A 21,278-nucleotide genomic window follows, 5' to 3' on the forward strand; every position below is an offset into this window, starting at 1 on the left:
TTCATGTAAAATATAGAGATTGAGCTAAGTTTTACAAAATTACTTGTACTCTAAGCAGGAATTATTCTTGACTATCAGTTCTTTCTTGATATAATTTTTGATTTTTCCAATTTCTCTTCCCCCCTGGTTCTCTGCTGTTTCTTTACATTGAGTTCACTACACATTAAGGTCTTTTGTGACTGATCGTATAATTGTTTTGTTCTGCATGGCCTTTATCTTCCTCTCTATACAAATATTGACTCTTAATTAGCAGTTTTTCATAGACTCCATTGTTTATGGTGATCATAAGTACTTAAAGGTGAGATGATGAAGTATTTTAAAAAAAAGCATTTCCTAAGGTAGATGGAACCAAATTGTCAGAGTAAAGGCTCTCACGGAAACTCTCTAGAATTCACTTAACCCCTTCACCCCAAATCCCCTCAAACAACTTTAAAATAATGGTTCAAAATGAATTCTGAAGGGAAGAACCTACCAAAGTCTGGGGTAAAACAATTTTTCAGGCACAAACAACTTGTCAATAAAGGTTTCCTCACCAGGATGAGAGTAGAGCATAGTCCAGTACAGGCCAGGCCCCAGCAAGGCAGCACCAGGCTTTGGGGGTGACCAAATAAGCAATGCCGGCTAACAGCATGCTTGGCCTAAGGCAGTGAATGGGTTGGACAACTGGTCAGAAGATTCCAGGGGACCCTTTTCTGTTCCTAGGAACAGGATTCTGTTGAATTTCCTATAAATGGTTCTAAGTCACAATCCTGAGGGGAGGAGGAGTAATACCACATTAGAGAATGTGGCCAGAGGGGAGCAGGGACCCTGGCCACAGTTCTAGGGTGGAAAAGAATGCTTGTGGTTGCTTATAGACAGGAACAGAGCCCAGAGAAACTAGGCATTGACCCACACATAATACCATATACTAAGATAAGTTCAAAATGGGTTCATGATTTAGATATAAAGAGTGATATTATAAACAAATTAGAGGAACATAGGATAGTTTGCCTCTGAGATTTGTGGAGGAGGAAGGAATTTGTGACCAAAGAAGAACTAGAGATTATTATGATCACAAAATAGAAAATTTTGATTATATTAAGTTAAAAAGGTTTTGTGCAAACAAAACCAATGCAGACAAGATTAGAAGGGAAGCAATAAACTTGGAAAATATTTTTACATTCAAAGGTTCTGATAAAAGCCTCATTTCTAAAACATATAGAGAATTGACTCAAATTTATAATAGTTCAAACCATTCTCCAATTGATAAATGGTCAAAAGATATGAATAGACAATTTTCAGATGATGAAACTGAAACTATTTGTTGTCACATGAAAAGATGCTCCAAATCACTATTGATCAGAGAAATGCAAATTAAGACAACTCTGAGATATCATTACACACCTGTCAGATTGGCTAGAATGACAGGGAAAAGTAATGTGGAATGTTGGAGGGGATGTGGGAGAACTGGGACAGTGATACATTATTAGTGAAATTGTGAACAAATCCAACCATTCTGGAGAGCAGTTTGGAACTATGCTCAAAAAGTTATCAAAGTTTGCAAACTCTTTGATCCAGCAGTGTTACTTACTGGGCTTGTATCCCAAAGAGATTTTAAAGAAGGGAAAGGGACTTGTATGTGCAAGAATGTTTGTGGCAGCCCTCTTTGTAGTGGCCAGAAACTGGAAACTGAGTGGATGCCCATCAGTTGGAGAATGGTTGAACAAGTTATGGTATATGAATATTATGGAATATTATTGTTCTGTAAGAAAGGCTTCAGAGAGGCCTGGAGAGTCTTACATGAAGTGATACTAAGTGAAGTGAGCAGAACCAGGAAATCATTTTCTAATTCAAACCAATTCCAATTGTTCAGTGATGAAAAGAGCCATCTACACCCAAAGAGAGGGCCATGGGAGCTGATGTGGACCACAACATAGCATTTTCACTCTTTATCGTTGCTTGCTTGCATTTTGTTTTCTTTCCCAGTTTTTTTTCCCCTTCTTGATCTGATTTTTCTTGTACAGCAAGATAACTGTATAAATATGTACACATATATTGGATTTAACATATACTTTAACATATTTAACATGTATTAGACTACCTGCCATCTAGGGGAGGGGATACTTTGGAACAGAAGGCTTTTCAAGGGTCAATGTTACTGCATTACATTCATATGTTTTGTAAGTAAAAAGCTTTAATAAAAACAAACAATAAATAAAAAAACATAAAACGAACAAACAAAAAGAACATAGGCCAGGAGAGTAATGACTACAACTCTCTTTATATCATATCACCTTAGAAGAACTGAAAACCTATAGACATCCAGAGCTACCTCTGAAAACAGCAGCACAGAAAGCCTGAAGCTTGGGACAGTATGCCTCTCAACTCTGGGGGAGCGGAACCCAACTTTAACAAAGAATTAAAAGTCAAGAAATAATTTGGAAAAATAAGCAAACAATGAAATAAGGGCCTAACCATAGCAAGTTTATTATGGTGATAGAAAAGATCAAAACACAATCTCAGAAGGCAACAAAGGCAAAACAACTACATTTAAAACCTTAAAAAATGTGAATCTGTCTCAGACCAATCAAAAAGGATTTTTAACATCAAATAAGAAAGGTAAAAGAAAATTTGGGGAAAGAAATGAGAGTGATACAAGATAATAATGAAAATATGAGTCAACAGCTTGATAAAGGAGACACAAAAATTGAAGAAAATAACATCATCCAAACCAAAATAGACCAAATGGTAAAAGAAGCACAAAATCCACTGAAAAGAAGAATTCCTTAAAAAATAGAGTTGGCAAGCCATTCTCCAATTAATAAATGATTTTAAAAAGGGTCAAACAGATAATTTTCAGATAAAGAAATTTAAACTATTTCTAGTAATATGAAAAGGTGCTCTAAATCATTATTGATTAGAGAAATGCAAATTAAGACATCTGTCAGATTGGCTAAGATGACAGCAAAAAATAATGCAGAATGTTGGAGGGAATGTGGGAAAACTGGAACACTGATAACATTGTTGGTGGAGCCGTGAATGGATCCAACCATTATGGAGAGCAATTTGGAACTATGTCCAAAGAGTTATCAAACTGTGCATACCCACTTTGACCTATCAGTGTTACTCCTGGGCTTATATCCTAAAGAGATTTTAAAGGAGGGAAAGAATGTTTGTAGCAGCCCTTTTTGTAGTGGCAAGAAACTGGAAACTGAGTGGATGCCCATCAGCTGGAGAATGGCTGAATAAGTTATGGCATGTGAATGTTATGGGATATTATTGTTCTGTAAGAAACAATCGGCAGGATGATTTCAGAAAGGCCTGGAGAGACTTACATGGACTGATGTTGAGTGAAATGATCAGAACCAGGAGATCATTGTATACAGCAACAAGGTTATATGATGATCAATTCTAATGGGTATGGCTCTCTTCAACAATGAGATGATTCAGGCCAGTTCCAATGATCTTGTGATGAAGAGAGTCAGTTACACCAAGTGAGAGGACTGTGGGAACTTAGTATAGTTCACAATATAGCATTTTCAATCATTTTGTTGTTGTCTATTTGCATTTTATTTTCTTTCTCATTTTTTTCTGGTTTGATTTGATTTTTCTTGTGCAACAAAACAATTGTATAATTATGTATGCATATATTGAATTTGACATATATTTCTACCATGTTTAACATATATTAGACTACTTGCCATCTGGGGAGGAGGGGAAATTGGAACACAAGGTTTTGCAAGGGTTAATGCTGAAGAATTATCCGTGCATATGTTTTGAAAAATAAAAACTTTTAATAAAAAAAAGAGGGAAAAAAGTAGAATTAGCCAAATGGAAAAAGAACGTGGACATATATTAAGAAATTCTTTTTTTTTCCCCTGAGGTAATTGAGGTTAAGTGACTTGCCCAAGGTCACACAGTTTACAGGTTTAAGTGTCTGAAGCCAAATTTGAACTCAGTCCTCCTGACTTCAGGACTGGTACTCTATCCACTGCTCTACCTAACATACTATTGAAGATAATTTTGTGAACGTGTCATGATGTAATGTATGCTTGGAGTGGGAACCTACAGTTTCAAATCACTATGGATTAGAAAAATGAAAATTAAAACAATTCTGAAGTACCATTTCAGACTGACTAATATAATAGAAAAAAATGCAAGTGTTGAAGGGAGGGGGATATAGGAAAATTGGGACACTAATGCTCTGTTGGTGAAGATGTGAACTATTCCAAGCAATCTAAAGAACAATTTATAATTATGCCCAAAGGATTATAAAAGGCTTACATACCACAATTAGTTCTATATCTCAACATGATTTTTTTAAAAAGGAAAAAGACCTATGCTTATAGGAGTTCTTTTTTATGGTGGCAAAGAATTAGAAATTAAGGGGATGCCCATTAGTTGGAAAATGACTGAACAAACTGCAGTGTATGATTGTAATGGAATGTTGTTGTGCTTTAAGAAATGACATGCAGGCTGATTTCAGAAAAGCCTGGAAAGACTTACATGAAGTGATGCACAATGAAATGAGCAAAATCAGGAAAACATGTACATAGTAACAGCAATATTGTGTGATGATCAACTATAAGTAACTAGCTCTTCTCAGCAATACAACCAAGACAATCCCAAAGGATTAATGATGATGCAAACTTTCTGCCTCACGAGAGAGAACTGATATTGATTGAATACAGACTGAAACATGCTGTTTTCCACTTTTTTCCCTTTTATTCAAATCTTTTTGTACAAAATGACTAATATGGAAATGTTTTGCATAATACCCTATATCTGACTGCTTACAGTCTCTGGGAGAAGGGAGGGAAAAATAGAATTCAAAACTCAGAACTTTAACATTTAAAAATTGGAGGGAAAGAAAGCAGGGATGGAGAACATTCATAGATATTCATATTACAGCAAAGTATAAAGGAAAGCGAGGGCTCCTGGGATATTCAATTTTTAATCTAACATGAGGGAACATTGCCCTAAAATAGACTGTCTCTTGGCGTCACATAGTCAAGGATGAAAAGCAGGGATTCATTAGCTCTGTCACTTTGTCTATCAGCTTCCTGTTTTGCATTATCATTATTTTATATGCTTTATTTTTTGGATTCTAAGAAAATATAAGCTTTTTTTGAGAGAAGGAAACATATCTTAATGATATTTTATATCCATGAAGTTCCTAGTCTTTTGTCTTGCACACTCTAGTCATTTGTTAAGCACTTGCTTATTTGAATTATTAACCCCAAGTATAATTTCCAGTGGTAGAAATGGACTTTGCTGCTGAGTCAGACAGGGAAAGAGGCAATTGATAATCAGCTGCTGCTCAGAGTCCTAATAAAGGGCTTGGAGTCTTGTTCTTTTAAAAAAGAAGCTTTATTGGTGCCTACGTTTTTTAAACCATATTGATTTCCTGCCATTTACCCTACCCCATTGAACCTCGTATTAAACAAACACAGCTCACCAAAACAAACCAGCCTAGCAAGCCCATCTACTGCCATACCTGTCGCCCCCTATGTTGTAGCTCCTTACTACATCAAGAGAGACTTCATATTCAACGAAGATCCATGAAGATCAGACTTGTAGGGCACTAGCAATGTGTGTGTGGTGTCAGGAAAGACCTCCTGGGAGAGTTCGGCTTGGAGCTGCTCGTGAGAGGAAGTCCGGGATTCAAAGTGAGGAGGAAGCCATGAATGACATGGAGGGAGCAGGGCAGCCTTTGTAAAGGCAAAGGGATGGGAAAAAGAAGCAAGCCAGTTGGTCTTGAACACATAAAAGAAGTAAAATGTAGTAAGCCCAAAGGGGTTGGCTAGAGCCAGATTGAGAAAGTTTTAAAAACCAACACAAGTTTGTGTTTTAGTCTAGAGGCAGTAGGGAATCAATGGATTTAAGAGAGGGAATGACATGGTCAACGAAATTTGTGTGTTTAAAATGTTTTTCCAGTTACTCCTTGGACACATGAGCAAGATGTCCCAGAAGGACCATTCCCAAAGAAGTAGGAGACTTCTAAACACTGAGCTTCTTCACAGCTAATAATCCTAGTCCCCAACACTGATAATTGTGCTTGAAAGTTTGCACAGTGCTTTGTGGACATTAGTTTGTTTCAGCCTCGAATAGAGAGTAGACACAGCAGGTATTAACCTCATTTGAAAGGAAACAAACTCACAGAGAAGTTAAATGACTTGGCTAAGGTCACACAGCAAGCAGATTTTTAGAACTGAGGTTTGACCCATGGTCATAATAATTATGACAACCAGCATTTACATGGCAGAATCCTTTACATATATTATGTCATTTACATTTGTTATCTCATAATTCTCCTGTGTTCTTTCTCCTATCTATACCACCTTGGTAAAGTAGCTAAGCATCCCTTCCCTGCCTGAAAGCAGAAGGCCATATCAAATGTTCTCTTAAACTTGTTTTTGTCTCTAGGACCTACATGTTACAAATTCCTAACTGTTCCTAAAATCTGACTTCATGGCTCTATCTTGATCTCATTCTGGCATCCCACCTGCTCTGATCTCCGAAAACAACCTTGTCTTTAACCTCAACTTCCTCTCTTGCCATAGCCCTCAATTATACCTTTTTTTTCCCCTTTTTTCCTTTCCATCCCTGAAGCCACGACACCCCGCCATGGCACTGAGGTGGTGCCAGAGGGTGAGGGGGAAACATGGGAAGACAGTACTTTTCAGGGCAGTCTAGTTGATAAGGCACTGGACTTGGAAACAGGAAGAACTGAATTTGAATCCTGACTCTGGCACTTACTGACTTTGTGACTATGAGCAAAGAAATTAACCTGTCTGAGCCTCAGTTTCCTCATGTGTGAAATGGGATTGATAATACCTGTTCTACCCTCTCCCCCCAACACACACAGGTTTATGAAGTGAGAATGATACAGGAAAGGGGTTTTGCAAACCTTAAGTCTTACGGTACCTACAAGCCTGGTGTTGATGGTTTCAAACATGCACACAGACACACACACTGCTGAACTGTTTTTTTTTTTTTTTTTTTTTCTGAGAGCCTCAGTCTAGAGTATTTTTTAAAAAACTTTTGTTTGTTCTTAAGGAATAAAACATGCATTTCCATAACAAAATGGGACCAGAAAAACAGGATGGTACTTGGAACTGCAGATCCATTATGTACAATTTACGACAAATTATCATGTAACTTTTTCCCCCTTTCTGATTGGAAGGATTTTTTTTTATCCTGTTATTCCCCTGATTCAGTCTATGGTTTTATCTTATGCATCTCAATAAAGCAGAGTGTTCCTTAGATGGGCTGGCATGATCTAGTAATTTATGTGCATGTGTGGGGGCGGGTGGGAGTGGGCAGTGTGCTCGGACACTGTCTAGGCTTGTAGATATTCTGGTTGCTCTTCCTTCTCCCTCCCTCCCTCCCCTGATTTATTCTAAAGGAATGTATAAGACGTCCGAACCATAAATGGATAAAGGCTAGAGTGCAGGAGGGCCCGTGATTCCCTAGCTATGGCCTTAGGAAGTACAAATCACAGGGCTCACGCTTTCCCTACTCTTGATAGCATCAGTTCAACAACTGGAGGAGACCCTGGGATAGAGGAGACATTGGCAGTTGGGTTCCCATGATGCTAATAGCAGAATGATTGCCCAAGGTAGGGACAGCTGAGGGGATGGGGTTTGAGACACGCTCCATATTTGGGGGAAGAGGAAGGTATCCACAAAATCTAATCTTGTTTGGGACAGTACAAATTCTCTGGGGTGTGCACTTCTGATTCTCCAGAACCAAATATAGCTTAGGAGCCCAGACAGGCGCCTGCTTTTTTCAGTATCCAAGCAGGGGATTCTCCGATGTGAAACAAGGGCCATTGAGAGGTGGGTTCTAGAAAGGCTGGTAGCCTACTGGTTGGCTTTTCTGCAGTGTTTTTTGTTTTGTTTTGTTTTTGGTTCTTTCAAGACAAAAAAGGGATAGGTGGCTTCAGGCTTCTTTGGACATTGAAATACACTTTCTCTTGACCAAGGGCTTCTTTCCCTCCAGGAAAACAGGGCAGAGAAAATCAAAATCAAAATCACTGACATTTACATAGTACTCTAATATTTTCAGTTCTTTAGCCTTATGTTCAGAGTCTCCAGACAATCTTGTGCCAATATTAGCATTCGGTCTATTTTGTAGATGAGGAAAAGTGAGCTTAGAAAGGTTGGAATGACTTGCCTATGATCACAAAGATAGAAGGTGTCCAAAGTAGTTTTTGAAGCTGAGTCTTTCAGATTCCAATACTCTTACTAACATACTATTTTTTTTTTCCTGAGACAATGGGTTTAAGTGACTTGCCCAGGGTCACACAGCTAGGAAGTATTAAGTGTCTGAGGCCAGATTTGAACTCAGGTCCTCCTGACTTCAGGGCTGGTACTGTATCCACTGCTCTACCTAACATACTATTGAAGATAATTTTGTGAACGTGTCATGATGTACAGCATTGGTCTTATACTAGATGAGGTATAGAATTGAGTGGGATTGTAAAAGTCATCTCCTCTCATTTTAATCTTTTTACCAGGGCCTAAGAGGGTAAATGTTAAAGCTAGGATTTAAACTCAGGTCCTTTGGCTCCAAATCCTATGTTTTTTCCCCACTCTATACATTGCTTCCAGATGAACGATGAATTCCCTTTTCACCCATATGGTTAGTTTGTACCTTTTGTTTGGGGATGAATGGGTTAACTGTTTTAGATGCTAAGGAAAGCTAAACAACCTCCAGACCCATTTGACCTTAGGAAAGTTCTTTCTTTTTGGTTTCAATTATTTAAAAAATGAGAGATACTTTCAAGATATCTTCTAAGTGCCTACTTGTATCACTTAAGGCTGGAAGCAACTTCAAGGAGCAGGACCCCTGGCAGCAGGGAAGAGAATTGGTCCTGATAATCCTTGAGGTGCCAAGAAGAGCAAACCCTGGAGTCCAACTGAGTAACCAACCCAAAGTAACCAGGCTTAGGATTTGGACCTATCCATTATCTTGCAACTTTAAATCTTTTGATCTTTCATTTGCATTTTCTCCTACTTATCTTCCAGAAGGATTTGTAAAAATCCCTCAAATAATGAAATTTATTTTATTTAAAAAACAGTTATGTTCTCCAGTTTTCTATTTGTTTCAAGTGGATAATCCTTTGAATCGAATGTGTAATGAGAATGGTAAGTGTCTCAAGTTTGGACTTAAAACAAAAAAAATAAAATCAATTGCTACACTCTGGTCTCTGGCAAGGCCTTTCCCCCAGAAGAATCAATTCCTGTTTACTTACCTTCTTGGTATTTAAGCTCCACAGGCAGGTATTGAGCTCTCTCTTCTTTCTCACTAAATTTCTGTCCAAGTTTGACTATAAGTCACTGATGTCTTAACTAGTATATTCTAGTTTCAAGGAGAGGATCCAGCATTGCACTTTCAAGTGCCTCTTTAGTTCTGGGCACTGAGGAGAGGCACCCTTCTGTGTGAGCTGGGTGGGTGCTTTTCTAGGTTTAGGTTGGACTAGTGGACCACGAATATCTCTTCTAGCTCTGAAATTCTGTGATTCCTAGGATTCTGATTCACACTCCAGCTTCTTAAAGGTCGCTACCCCATGGGGGTCTCCTAACTGAATGTGAGGGTCACAAAGTTAGAATTTATTATCAGTAAATGTTTGATTTGCATACCTATTTTACATATCTGGTGTCATGCAAAAATTTTGGGGAGCACAAAGGGGTTGTAGTTGGAAAAAGTTTAAGAAGCTCTGGTCTAGATGATCTTCTAAATGCTTTTTAGAACTAAAACTGTGTCCAATAAATGAATGAAAAAGTATTGATTAAGCTTTGATAACATGCTAACACTAACATGATAACACTGTGCTAAGATAGAAATAGAAAATACAGTTCCTGCCCTCATATATAGGTTTATATATATATGTGTGTGTATGTATATATATATATATATATGCATATATATGTGTATATGAATATATAACATATATAGGTTTCAGCTGAGTTAGATAGAAAGGTCCCATCATGCTTAGAGTATACTAGCAAAGCAGATAATTCTGTAATATTTCTTGGTAACAGTCCTACTTTTTGTGTTGGGCTATTTGACAATGGCAAAAGCTTTGGTTGTTGGTGTAGGGGGTGAGGAAACTGAATTGCTCCTCTCTATGATAGCTAGAAACAGGCCCTGGCTGGAAACAGGACCAGTGGTCTGGAGAGTACTGCTATTCCCTGAGCCCTTGGGTTTTGGGTCCTAAATTATTCTCCATCCAGGCCTGAGCAGAAGTGGGGATTGAAATGGTGATTCTGGTTTGAGTTCCCTGACACATGCTCCTTGGTCCTTTCCCTAAGCTTAGCTGGGTTTGGCTTGCTTGTCTTTATGAAGCCCTCCAGGGTTTCTCATCTCCTTGATCCTCAAATTTAGGCCAGTTGTTGAGTTTGGATGATGTGGAAAAATGAATGTCAATTTGACATTTTAAATTCTAAGAATTCTTTGTTTGAGATACTGTTCCCCTAGCCTTGCTGCTTTCCATTTCCCATCAAAGTAAAACAATCTCCGTATAATAGAATCCACTGAGGATCAGACAAAGGCTTCAAGACTGTATTGAAAGAAGGCTTAAGGAAGTATGACCTGGGAAAGTTTGGTGATGCACCAGACCAAGTTGATGCACCATGGCTGGAGGAGAGCTGGCTTTGGCTCAAACAAGACACAGGTTAGGCTGCCATAGTAAATGCAATCTCAGGGGATAGGAAGAATGGCAGCAGACTGCCCTTCAGCCTCCTGGAAACCATCCAATGGGAAAAGAGTTAAGGAGAAGAGATATTGTCAGAATTGTACAGGGTGGGGGAGGGCAGACAACTACCCACATTGCTCTTGTGCTTGGTTATATTTGGGGTCTAACATCAGCTCTCTTCTGGTCTGTTTCCTAGTGCTCCAAAGTACCATTGCTGAAAAGTTAGCATCCTTCACATCCAAAGCCCTTCAGGCCTGACTTATTTTTAGCATTTATCCTTATCCTTCAAGTTGAATGACATTGGGATCATGGAAACAAGAAAAGACTTTCCAAATACAGATCAACTTGTTATGCTTGGCTCCTTTCCTTCATGTAGATCCAACCGGTTGTCTGTCACAGAGGCAACTCAAGGAACTTGAACAAAAAAATGTTCAAAGGAGCTTCTGTTTAGGAGCCTTTCCTGCTGATGGTTATGATAGGTTGAGAATCTCTGCTGCTAACTAACTCTGTGACTTTGGCCATTTCACTTTGTACCCCTGGAACTCAGTTTCTTCATCTGTCAGCTGGTGGAAGGATTAGTTTGGAAGGTCCATGTGACCAGCACTTTAGTTTAGGTAGATTATAGATAAATGGATAGATAGTTTATTAAGCTCTGATTATGTTCCTGGAACTATGCTATCTGCTGGGGATACATTTATAAATAAGGTTAAGAGGAAAAAAATGCATTCTCTACCCTCAAGCAATTTAGAATCTTTTTTACACGTGTAGGTTATTATTATTTATAATTATTCTTTATATTTTCAGCATCCAGCACAATGTTTTCACATTTATATCGGTTTCTGATTTGAATTAATCTAGTTATATGGAACTATGCAAGATATTTTCTTTGTCTGGAAAATTGAATTTTTTGTTTTTGCTTTCCTCATCACTACCCCTCCCTTTTTGCTGCTGAAATCTTTGTTGTTGCTGATCCAGTCAAGTCTGACTCTTTTTGATTCCATGTGCCATAGCACACTGGCCTCTTTTATCTTCTACTGTTTCTCAAAGTCTGTCCCAGCTCATTTCCATTTCATCCTTGGCCATCCCTTTTTTCTTTAGTCCTCAGTCTTTCCCAATATAAAGGTTTTTTTCCCCAATGAGTCCCATCTTCTCATTATGTGGCCAAAGTATTTAAGCTTCAACTTTGCTTTTCCAGTGAATAGTATAAATTAACTTCTTTAAGTATTAATTGATTTTATTCCTTACTGTCCAAGGGAGTCTCAATTTTTTTTAATACCACAATTTAAAAGCTTCAGAATTTACAATTTTTAGAGAAGGAAGATAGCATCTAAAAGGGAACATAAGTGCTGTAATGGGGTGGGGTTGGAGGGAAGCAGAAATGATGGGGGGAAAAGACTGCTGGGAAGAAGGTAGAAACATCCAGAGAGCAAGATTTAGCACTTGTAAGGTGAATATGCTCTGGGCACCTCCAGAAATAGCAGAAAGAAACAGGGTCTCACCAATCAAGAGCAGGTCAAAGGGGGGCTGCATCTTCAGGGTGAGAAGACTTCTGGTGAGGAGAAAGACATATTGAGTGAGGAGGTGATTCATAAGTATAGTAAGCAAGGCCTGAGTCCCTTTAGAAACAAGGGTCAGGTCAGGAATTACTAATCAGAAGAGAGAATCAATTAGGGAGTGGCTGAAGTTATGGTATATGAATGTAATGGGATATTATTATTCTATAAGAAATGGTGAACAGGCTAATTTCAGAAAGGTCTGGAGAGACTTACATGAACTGATGCTGAGTGAAGTGAGCAGAACCAGGAAATCACTGTACACAGTAACAAAAAGATTATGTAATGATCAGCTCTGACAAACTTAGTTCTCAGCAATGTGGTGATCCAAGACAATTCTAATAAACTCTGGATGGAAAATGTCATCCATATCTAGAGGGAGAACTATGGAACTGACTGTGGATTGAAACACACTAGTTTCACCTTTTTTTTGGGGGGGGCGAGTGTTTTCTCTTTTTCTCGTGTCTTTTTTCCTTTTGATTTTTCTATATGACAAATATGAAAATGTGTTTAAAATGATTAGTTGTTGTCCTTCATTCTCAAAGAGGATTGAAAAGACATCACTATGTTAGAGCTGAGTTACAGTGTGTCCGACTGTGGCTGCTCAGACCAGTGTGAGCTCAGAATGCTCTGCCATAGCTCAGAGGAAAACAGTCCCTATGAACATTTGAGGTGGATGATTTTGTTCATCTTGCATTTTTTCTGAGTTAATTCAATTCCACTTTGCTCACAGAGCACAGCACCTTCTCTCATGAGAGCACGCCATGCTGGGTGGTCCTGTGCCTGTGTCTTCCATGTCATACAATCAATTCTAAAGTTCTTAACAGAGACCTTCAGAGTGTCCTTGTTTGGCTTTTTCTGACTACCTTGTGAGTGTTTTCCCTGTGTGAGTTCTGCACAAATTCATCTTTTGGCAAGCGTCTGTCTGGCACTAGAACAATGTGGCCAGCCTAACAGGATTGTGCTCTTTTCAGTGGAGTTGGAATGCTGGGCACTTTAGTTTGAGAAAAGACCTTAGCATCTGGTACCTTATCCTATCAGGTGATCTTCAGAATCTTCCTAATTCAAAGGGAAGTGATTTAGTTTCCTGGCCTGGCACTGGTGGGCTGTCCAGGTGTCACAAGCATACAACAATGAGCTCAGCACAATGTAGACCTTCGATTCGGTGGTCAGTCTTATACTCTCCTCTCCCACACTTTCTTTCAGAGCCTCCCAAACACTGAGCTAGCTCTGGCAACATGTGTCTCAATTTCATTATCAAGGTGGACATCCCTGGAAAGTATACCTCCAAGGGAATGTACTTATCCACAGCATCCAAAACTCCATTTGCTACATGTAACCGATGATTCCACATATGGATGGTGTGGTGTTGGCTGATGGAGTGCCCGTGTTTTCTTGGTGTTAATTGTTAGGCAAAATTAGCACAAACAGCAAAATATCAATCCATTCATTCTTTGTTGCATTTTGGCTTCAGAGGCTGCATTAAGGGCACAAACAAAAAAATCATGCACCAGTTGACTCCTGCCAGGCTAGAGGGACTCATTGGCTGGGCCCCTCTATATCCATGATGCTTTTTTCTTCTGTTTTTCTCCTTTGCTTAGTTTCACTTCTGGTACTCTGAACATTCCCAACTACTTCCTTTTTTTCCCCCTGAAACCAATTTTCTTGATCTCACATCCTCAGGGTGGGCTCTATAGGTTGGCACAAAGTAGGATTTGCAATGCTGAGGTTAGGAAACTCAGATGACCAAAAGCTAGATTATGCTGGGACATCATAGGAAGTAAATAGACTGGAGACAATGGGCTTGTAGATTTAAATGTCCATAGGGAAAGTTTTCATTTTATCTCACAGGCAAGAGAGTGTTTAATAATAAGGTGTTCTTTGACCCAATTATTTCTCACTTTTGGCTATTCAGTTCCATCATAAGCCATTTTTTGTAAGGACTTGGGTTCTCAACATATTTGAGGCATTCTTTGTGAGAAGGAATTAATTATGTTGAAACTGTAATTATCAATATATATTTAAAGATTAATTTTAAATTACAATTAATAATTGTAGGTTGAGAAGCTTTGTTTTATGAGTAGGGATATTCCCTCTAAAAATTCCCACCCCCAGAACCTAATGCAGTCTATGAAACTCCTTCAAATAAATTGTTGGGTAGGGAAAACCCAAAATAGACTACTGGCAAAGGCCGTTCATGAAGCCTCAACTGGAGAATCCAGTCTGTGTGGGGATTAGAATAGAGCAGCACTGGTGCTTCTTACCTCGATGACGCTGAATAGCTGTGTGACTTGGACCAAGTTTCTTGATTTTTTGCCTTAATTTCCTCCTCTGTAAAACGATGGGTTCTGATTAGAATCATCTCTTCTCTACCACTAACAAGCTCTTCCCCTTCCTAATAGGAATGTCATGATGACACAATAAAAAATGGTTTAAAAAGCTCTTTGTAGAGTTAAAAGTGCTCCCTGGAGAGGTGAGGTGTTATTTCTACTAATAACTTGCCATCAAGACGGCGCCTAACCCCTGCCCCAGGAGAATAGCAAAATAAATATTTTATTTTCTTTTCTATAAAGAATTATTCAGGTGTTTCTGAAGAATAGGAAGGCATTTTTGATCTTGGATAACTATTTAAGATAACTAATACTTTAAAAAAAATGCCAATTACCTGCAGCCACATGTAAGGGATCTGAGAGTTTTATTTTTGTACCTTGACTTTCTTGGTAATTGCAGCTTATGGTAGCTGTGGCTTAGCCTGCCCTATAGAGAGGGTCTTTCCACCATGGGGGGGGCAGCTCAGCATGGTGGTGGTAGGGTCAATGCAGGGTGTCAATAGTGAAGGATTAAAATGTGGGGACAGAAAACTGAGCTGTAACTATTAAATTAAAATGACGGTTCCTCATCTTACTGGTATTTGTCTTATTGAACCTGGCTTCAGATGAAGGGAGAAGGTGCTGGGAAATGGTTGACAATTAACTCCCCAAACTAGAAAAACATGTAGATACAACATGATTTTTTAATTAAAGCTTTTTATTTTTAAAATATATACATGAGTAATTTTCAACATTCCCCCTTGCAAAACTTTGAGTTCCAAATTTTTCCCTTTCTTCCCCCTAATCCCTTCCCCTAGATGGAAAGTAATCCAATACATGTTAAACATGTGCAATCCTTCTATACATATTCCCACAATTATCATCCTGCACAAGAAATATCAGGTCAAAAAGAAAAAAATGAGAAAGAAAACAAAAAGCAAGCAAACAATAACAAAAAGGTGAAAATGCTACGTCACGATTCACACTCAGTTCCCACAGTCCTCTCTGGGTGCAGATGGCTCTCTTCCTCACAAAACCATTAGAACTCGCCTGCATCATCTTATTGCACAACACACTTTTAAATTTCATCTGCATTATTTATATTTTGTCCAACCCTTTCTTAAATCTTAATAATCAATGAATGAATACATAAACCCCTGCTTTGTAAAATTTGCCTGTTTCTGAATTGTAAATGCTCACCTGAAAATTGGACAATTGGCTTAGTGACAGTACTTGGACCTGCAAGAGACATTATTTCAGAGATATCCCTCAGGCTGCCCCAAATTATATTCTTATATCCCTGATTCCACCATTAGAGCTTCATTGCTTTGGCTTGATAACTTATTAAACTTATTAAAGGGGAAAGACTCTCAAAGATTGCAGAGGGCCAGAACTCTGAAAAGGTGTACTTGAATCAATGACAGCTGGGTGCTTATAGTTAAGCACCTTCTCAGTGTGAGATACTGGTTCTCCAAACATATATTTAATGTGATATGGTGATGTACATGCTCAGTTGTTGTAGTGATGTAATCATACTGTATTTAAAGGCTGGGAGGACTGGGAAGGAGCCTCTCAGCCACAGACACAGAAGAGTCTCAGACAGACACAGAGAAAATTCTGGACTCCATTTTTGACCAGCTTTATGGTGGCCCTCCTGCCTTCATTACTTCCCCGTGTCTCCATCTAAAGACCAAAGTCCGTCCTGAGACCCACCAGAGAACTAGCCTGGACATTACAAAAGATCATCTAGCTCAATGATAGAAGAGGAAACTGAGGCTCAAATGAGAAATGAATTGCTTGAGATCATATAAGTAGCAAATGTCAGAACCCTGGTTCTCTGTTTCCAATGCCAGTCCCTTCTTTCACGTCACTGCATCTGTGTTTCTGAATCTGGATCCCTTTATAGCAGTTATCCCCTGGGCAGGCTCATATTCTGGGCTAGTCTAAGTTGATTCTGCCTCAGTGTCATAAAGGGGAGAGGGCAAGAGTCAACATGTGCAGAAGGGGAGTGGGCCTGGGAGGATTTACAGGTATGTTTGACAGGCAGGTAAGGAAAACAAACTGGACATTCCAAAGACAAGTTCGTCTCCTGCATAGCACATGCAGAAATCAGGAAGCCCTGGGTACAAAGCTTGCCTTCCTCAGTTATTAATGTACAGTTCACCTATTTGAACTTTAGTTTCCTTATCTATAAAATGAGAATAATAATAATATCAATAATATTACATATTACAATATATAGTATAATAATAAGAATAATAATAGTAATACAGTGGTATTATTGCTACCATAGTAGCAACCTCATTGGGCTTTTGTGAGTTCTAAGTAATATAAGTACAGAACTTTTAAAATATTACAGTCCTCTAAAAATATCATGAGACCATAAATTTAGAACTGGAGTGGGCTTTAGAAGCCTTAGAGGCCAGCTAGTCTTATCTAGAATTTTATAGATCAGGAAACAGGCTCAGAGAGGTTAGATGATTTGTTCAAAGTCACACAGTAAAGGACAGAGGCACTTTCCACACATATAGACATAATGGTAGAAACAATGCTTGGATTTGAAGTTAGGTTCTCTGCTTCTAAATCCAATGTTTCTATTGTGCATGAATACACTCTCTCTCTCTCTCTCTCTTTCTCTCTCTCTCTCTCTCTCTCTCTTTCTCTCTCTCTCTCTCTCTCTCTCTCTCTCTCTCTCTCTCTCTCTCACACACACACACACACACACACACACACACACACACACACACACACACACTTTCCTCTTTAACCCATTCCTGATGAGAGTAATGTTCTAATTCTACTTGCCTTCCCTACACTGGCTTCTTCTGTATCAATTTTTCCTTTTATGCCTCATTTGTAAGAGAGAATTATTCCTTTTTATCTCTCTCTACGATTTTATTTTCTTAGAATCATTCCATTATACTTCACTTAGTCCAGGACTTTCTTTCAAACTATCCAAATAGTAGACAATCATAAAAGCTCTGCTCTTTGAAGTAAACAATATGACCTTAATGAATCTCTCATAATTGATTTTTAATAGGTATAGTTCTCTTGAATTCTATATGTTGAACCCTTCCCATAAGTTCTATTTTTTTTCCACAAAAACCTGAAAGTCTTTCAGTTTATTAAATATCCATTTTTTTCCATTCATGATTATACTTAATATTGCTGGGTAAGTTAGTCTTGGTCATAACCTTAGCTCTTTTGCTCTGGAAATACAGTATTCCAGTACCTATAATCATTCAATGTAGTAGCTGCTAGGTCTTATGTAATCGTCATTGTAGTTCCATGATGTTTAAATTGTCTTTTTTCTAGTTGCTTCCAATATTTTCTCCTTAACCTGGGAATTTTGAAATTTGGCTATGCTTGTAAGTTTTCCTCCTGGAATGTCTTTCAGATGGTGAATGGTGGATGTTTTCTATTTCTACTTTGTTTTCTTGGTCTAGAACTTTAGGATAATTTCTTTTGATAATTTCTTGTAATATCTTTTTTCCCTTTTTTTAAAAAAATAATAACTTTTTATTTTCAAAATACACGCAGAGAGGATAGTTTTCAATATTCATTCTTGCAAAACCTTTTGTTCTAATTTTCCCCCCTCCATTACCCTCACCCACCTATTCTAGGCAGCAAGTAATTCAATATATATTAAACGTGTAATTTTTCTATACATGTTTCTACATTTATCATGCTGCACATTTCTTGCAATATCTTGTAATATCAAGATTCTTTTTTTTAATTGTAATTTTCAGGTAGTCTGACTATTCTTATATTATTTCTCAATCTTCAGATCAGGTTTTTTTTTCCCCCTAATGAGATGCTTCACTTTCTCTTCTATTTTTTTCCATTCATTTCATTTTGTTTCTATAATTTCTTCATGTTTTAGGATGTCATTAGTTTTCCCTTTCCCAATTCCACTTTTCAAAGAATTATTTTCTTAAGCTTTTGTTTATGTTTCTTCATATTTTTCTTGGATTTCTTTTTTTCCCTCTAATTTTTCCTCAATCTCTCTTATTTTTAAAGATCTTCCAAGAAGTCTTTTTGTGCTTGGTACCTTTTAATGATTTTCATTGACAAAAGAGTAGGTTTTTTTTTAGCTTCATTATCTTCCTCTGAATATGAAATCTATCCTCATTGTAATTATCTATGGTTGAACTCTTTCTCCTTTGTTTACTCATTTTTTTCATTTATTTGTTTATTCATTTAGTTAGTTAGTAGCTATTAGTGCATTCACATTGTAATAATGAGGTATGGGAACTGATGCCCCTAGTTGCAGGTCCTTCTTACTCTTATTTTCTGAGGTCTATCTCAGGATGCAGTTGGGCTCTCCTTTTCACTCCAAAGCCATGGCTAGGGTCCCCCTATTATTCCACAAATGATCTTGCTCCTTATAGTCCCTTTAGTGTCTGCAAGGTACAGCTGTCCTCTCTGCCCTAGAACTGAAATCAGGGATTCTTGTCTTCTGCAAGTGCCCACAGCCAACAGGGTCCCTACCCCTTGCTACTGCACTCATCAGGTGTGTGCCAGCTCCTTCTGCCTGCAACCAAAGCCCAGATCACATCTAGTTGGTACAGCTATACTTGGTGTTTCTCAACAATGGAAGGTCCTTCAGTCTTTGCCTACTCAGGGAACAGACTTCCACACTAAAAAATTGAAAGTTTTTAAGGCTGAGACTGCCTCTTAACTCCAGCTGCCCCTAGGGCTCATTTATTGATTCTGCAGATTTGGCCTGAATATGTCTGCACTCTGCCCCTGGAGGTTAGGAGTTTCCTAGGGTCTTCTCAAATTGCTTTAGGGGGACAATTGCTTTACTCATGTTTATTTCTGCTGTGTTGAGGGCACTTTCTTACTCTCTTTCTTGAGGAAATTTGAAGAGCCTAAAATTTTCTGGCCTACTCTGCCATCTTCCCCAAATCCTTTCTGTTATAATATATTTTAGGAAGATTTTCATACAAAATAGCTAATATTTTTTTCTTCAGGAATTTAACAAGGATAAACTCAGTTTTCTGAAAGATTCAGCTATCTTAAACAATTCTGATGGGATTACTGCAAGAGAGAAGTATGGCACTGAAATCTCTTTTGCAACAAACAAATAAACAAAAACAAAACAAGATCACCCTCAACAGTAATTATCATTTATGTTTTTGATCAGGATTTTTGGAGCTCACCGTGGATGGGAACCTGGGCTGGAAAATGCCATGATTTCTATGTCCCACAAAGGGCCAGCTCAGGTGCTCCCAAGAATGTGGCCCAGGTACCATCCTCCAAGGAGGGCTGTGAGCTCCCCAGAACCTTCTCGTGTTTTCTCAGACTTCTGACTACTCTGATTGCAGATCAAGGCCTGGGTACAGTGTTTGGAATATTAATAAGGTTTATAAATAGGCACTGGACTGTGGAGTGGCTGCTGGGACTGAATCAGGACACCGGTGGACACTTGCCATTCTGGTCAGTCCTAGCTTCAGCAAAGTGAGAAGGTGCTGCTTTAAAGGGAAACAAAAAGGGACTGGGTTAAGTTGATGAATGGCAACCTTTTATCCAGAGGCTTGTGCCCCCCAAATGCAGATACTATTAGATTCCCCCATAATGCAAAAGACATTGGGAGATTAAGTGATCTCCACTTCCATTGTCTGAAATGCCCTTCAAATCCTAACGGTCCTGCAAGTCTAACTCGAATTCAGTTCATTAAATCCTTATTGGGTGTCTATGATGTGTAGGATACCTTTCAGACACTAGGGGTATGAAGACAAAAGTGAAAAAAAAAAGGCTGCCCTCATGCAGCTTGCAACTTAGGGTAGGTACAACATGTCAAGAGATAATTAAATACAAGATGCTTTGAAAAGGGGGGACAGCAAGAATAGGAGTTTAGCTTCTCATGGGGAGGGAAACAGTATTTGAATTGTGCTTTGAAGAAAGCAAAGAAATTTTTTATTGATATATTTGTCTTTAAATCATAATCATTTCATTTCTAGCCTCTTCAGAATGAAGCCTCAGTGATTGTGGGACATCTTCTGGTAGTATAGACACGGTGCTGTCTTAGGAATAGAAGCTTAAAGTACAAAGCTAATACTATCTCTTCTCTTGGACTGTCATTTGGCTTTTCCATGAGTCTGAGTTTACCTTCTTTTTCACGATCCTTTCATTGTAAAACGGGAGAGCAATTCCTAATTAAAATTGAGAAGAGGAAGATCACTGCATAGCTCCAATATCTTATCAATACTAGAGCCAGCTTGGTGGTACAATTCATAGAGCACTTAGCACAGTCAGTGCTCGGCACATTGTAGGTGCTTTATAATATGTTTTATGTTTTACACACACACATACACACATATGTTATATAATACAATATGTAGGTGATATATATATATATGTTCACCCCCTTTTAACCTGTAAAAACTCATATTTCCAAATATGTATTTCCAAACAGAGATGGGATATAAAGCCAGGAGTGCTGCATGGAATAGGTTTGTTTGGCTGGGAGACGAGCTCATGAAGCAGGAACAATGTGAAATGTCTGGAGAGATAGGCTAAAGTCAGACTGTGAAATGCTTCCAATGTCAAGAAGGATCTGTGTTTTACCCTAGAGGAAAAGGGAATCACTGAAGAATTTTGAGCACGGAGTGACATAGCGACACCTGTGTTTTAAGAAGATTAATTTGATAGCTGTGTAGAGGATAGATGAGGGGATGAGGTGAGGGGCAGTGTGGTGCAAAGAAAATAATTAGGAAACTTTTGCCATTG

General features: G+C 38.4%; 1 protein-coding gene across 1 annotated transcript in view; it reads left to right on the top strand.

Annotated features, from left to right (window-relative positions):
- Positions 1-7,509: 7,509 nt before the first annotated feature.
- OXTR (oxytocin receptor) overlaps positions 7,510-21,278 on the top strand; it is a 139,701-nt gene continuing 125,932 nt past the window's right edge. The window contains exon 1 of the mRNA XM_074284029.1: positions 7,510-7,600. The gene's annotated coding sequence lies outside the window, so the exon portion shown is untranslated. The remainder of the gene's footprint in view (positions 7,601-21,278) is intronic.

Source organism: Sminthopsis crassicaudata, chromosome 1, assembly GCF_048593235.1.
Source record: "Sminthopsis crassicaudata isolate SCR6 chromosome 1, ASM4859323v1, whole genome shotgun sequence".
NCBI lineage: Eukaryota > Metazoa > Chordata > Mammalia > Dasyuromorphia > Dasyuridae > Sminthopsis > Sminthopsis crassicaudata.